We start from the raw sequence: 3,538 nt of genomic DNA, 5'->3' as shown, positions 1-3,538 counted from the left end.
GGGGGGGGGGGAGCAAAGCATGCGGAATAGTTCCCGATCGCTAAATGACGCGGAATTATCCTTTATGTCGACGGGACGACGTTTAATCGACGGTTCAATGTCGCGGAATGAAACGATATTTATTGCGATTTTTGTCCTAAGAAGGAAAAACGCAAAGACCAGAGAAACTACATCTGGGGCCGTGTTTTCGATGTGTATTCAGAGATACTAAGTACATACGGAACATATAATAAATAGAACATACAATAAGAGCATGGGAGAAAATCACGATGACGTCGAAATTATGAGAAAATGATTAAAAAGTGAGTTTCTTAGTCACTTTCCTATCGTTTCGACGTCGTTTTGACGTCATCGTGACTTCCTGTCCCCCCTTCGGGTACGCCCTTCTGATTCTTCAGCCAGACCTTACACGGCACGCTTGTGTAAGAGAAACGAAAGGTGAAATGAAGAAAGACGTACTCAGCGCACGAATACGCGTCAAGAATACAGCATAATTGCGAATCGAATGCGGCACGTTCAGCGACACGAGCGCGAAAATGAATCGGAGCAGACTCCCCTCCCCTCCCCTTCTTCCCCCCGCCCACGAAACTTCGCTTTCGGAAAAATCGATTCCGCAAATTTGTCAGGCGCACGTGTATCTCCTTCTCGGTCCCGCGGTTCATACTGAACAGGGCCGCATCCTGAATGTGACATAGCAATTACACGGATACAAAACCCGATTTGATTTTTAGCTACATATATATATATATATATATATATATATATATATATATATATACTTCTTTTTGTCTCACACATCGCGCGACGATAGCGTTAGTCGCGAGTGACGAGACTCCGCGGTTGTCTTGCGAAACGGTCACAGGACAGTCTCCGACGGCGACACCTCTTCATTGAAAGGAGAAGCGAGATACATTGAAAGGCGAAGAACGATACGTTTTTCGCGTGATTTCTTATAAAGTCTATAGAGGAGAGTTAGCGTGTGTGCGCGCGCGCACGCAGTCAGAGTGTGTTTCAATCATGTCTTGTCAGACGCACGCTCCGCTGCCGATACCAGGGAACCGCTGACAAAGGAACGACGATTTTCATCGGGGCGGACAGTACGCCACTTTCCGCAACGACGTCGGCGGTGAAGAGAGATACGAAGGTAGATGGGATAGGCAGGCAGGCAGACAGGTAGGTAGGTAGGTAGGTAAGGGAGGTAGAGAGGTAGGGAAGCAGGGACGCGCGCGCGTCCTCAATAACCTATACGCCTCGTGTACGCGAAAGGGCCCGTCGTATATCATTTCAGATAACCATACACAGAACGTGTGTAACGACCGAAAGCGCCGGCCGGCAGTAAGTGGGTGTAAATAATGCAGTCAGCCGTCGGGCCGTCCGCAACGTGACGCGTTTGTCACCGAGAGACCTTGCCTTTTTCAGCGCGCCTCTATCCCAACGTCGACGTCGCGTTTGCATTCATTTTGCATGAGTTTATCTTTTATTATAAATAAGAGAGCTACACACATTCCGCTACCGCGCACGCTATCCCGCGGTTGGATTCCGCACATACCGCCGTGCTCCTCTCCTGCGGCCTCTCCGAGGCTACTTTGCTAGCCAATTTCTCGAAAATGTCGGGGAAGGTCATGATTCGTCGCGAATCTTCGAATATCTCTCTGACTCTGTTGCGAGTCTAAAAAAATATGCCCGTTTGAAATTGAGCGAAAATCAAACAGGATAAAACACCTTATTGTTCACCAAGAGAATTTCTTAGAATTCTTGGATCAGAATACGAAAATATATTATACAGTTCCTTTGCGTGTATAAACCACTTTCAATTTTATCATGTCGCTAATAACGACAATTTCTAATTTCTACTAGGATCAATTTTACTGTGGGTCTGTTTTCTATTGCTGAACTGGCTGCACTAGTTCTCTTTTATCTTTCTTCCACCAAGTTTTATCTATTTGTTTCTAAGTTCCGAAAATGTACACTAGTTCAGTAATAGAAAGTTCAGCAAATTTTTTAATAGCATATTTCAATTCCTAGGTAGCATTCCAAAACGTTCTTTTTTTAGGAAAACTTTACTGAGAATCAATAATATATGTAACATAAACTATAGGTTTTCAATCAAATTTTCCTAAAAAAGAATACTTTAGAATGCAATCTAAGATATCAATGGCACACGTATAAAATGAAAGATTAATCAATTGTTGCAGAATGTCGATCTAATTCTCGATTGAATTCTTTCCAACTTTAGAATGTTTCTAGTAGTGCAGGAATAGACTGTCTTAATAGCACATTTCACACAGTTCCTAAAATATAAATAGCTCATATGAAAAATGGAAGGATAATAAATTACTGTAAAGAAAATGAATTATTGGAGAATGTCGGTCTGTTCCTCGATTACACCAAATTCTGCACAGTAATTTTTACTTTAAAATGCTCTTCGCGTTGACGTTTCCTTAGTAATTGCTACTTCTGATTTTCCTTGCGACCAGCGTTGAACTTCTTGTCTGCACTCTACGATTTCAAAAAAGAGAGAATCCTTTAATTAACTTCACAACTAAAATTTGACCAAATACCACCGGTCGCAAGAAAATACCAGATCTTCGACTCAGAGGGATGCCAATAATTGAGTGTTTCACCCTATCGTCGTCTCATTTGTTTCTGCACGCCTCATATCGAAATTTAGAGTCGGAAAATCTATATTTTTTATCGTTCGCGTTCGGAAATCGTCCCGACATCGACTGCGAATTGCCAGAAGAAATTCTTGACAATACGCGACCTGGAAGGCGCGGAACATCGCAGGTATAAGCGCTAAGGAAGCCGCATCGCTTCCGCCCGTGATTAAGGTATGCTTGCTCGTCGAAACTTGTAATGTTAATAACATGATGGTGCTCGATATTAATGCATACGAGAGAGATAGGGACAAACAGGGCGAAAGGAAGTAGTGACGTAACAGGAGCTTCCAATGAAACCCGATACAACACGGGATCTACCATAACGGCGGTGAAATGCGAGGGACAACGACCGACCCTAAACCCCATCGGCTCTGAGTATCGCGTAACAATGCCAGGGCGTCCCATAATGACTCGCAATTATTAACATTCAGGTCGAATTTTGAGACGTCTTTAGCTCCTTACTTGCCGGTTAATGAATTTAATCCGCAGTCGAGTAAAATTCCCAGGAACGACAGTCTCTCAGGAACGTCGCTGCCGTCGCCGTTCTAAGTCTACGAGTACCAGGGAGTATCGCGGAGGGAAGAGAGGAAGGGGGAAGGGAGTGAGGGAAGACAGGAGCGAGAAGAGTGAGGATGAATATATAATTATTTAATGCGCCTCTGCTTTCTGCGCGCTGTGACTTCGCATAATAAACAGTTGATTGCTCGAGTGCTCGGAAATGTTAACGATAATGGCTGGATAATGATCTAATAAGAGTTACGTCGCAAAAACGCGCGACCGCCCCCGCGAAAGTAACTGCAGTGATTTAGCAAGGGGACGAGCGCGAGATAAAAATTCGGGCGCGAGAGAGAACGAGAGGAAGGGGGAAGAGAAGAATG

Source organism: Odontomachus brunneus, unplaced genomic scaffold (genome assembly GCF_010583005.1).
Source record: "Odontomachus brunneus isolate Ranch 3 - 2012 unplaced genomic scaffold, Obru_v1 Obru_scaffold_069, whole genome shotgun sequence".
NCBI classification, from domain to species: domain Eukaryota; kingdom Metazoa; phylum Arthropoda; class Insecta; order Hymenoptera; family Formicidae; genus Odontomachus; species Odontomachus brunneus.
This window is presented reverse-complemented; position numbering follows the sequence as displayed.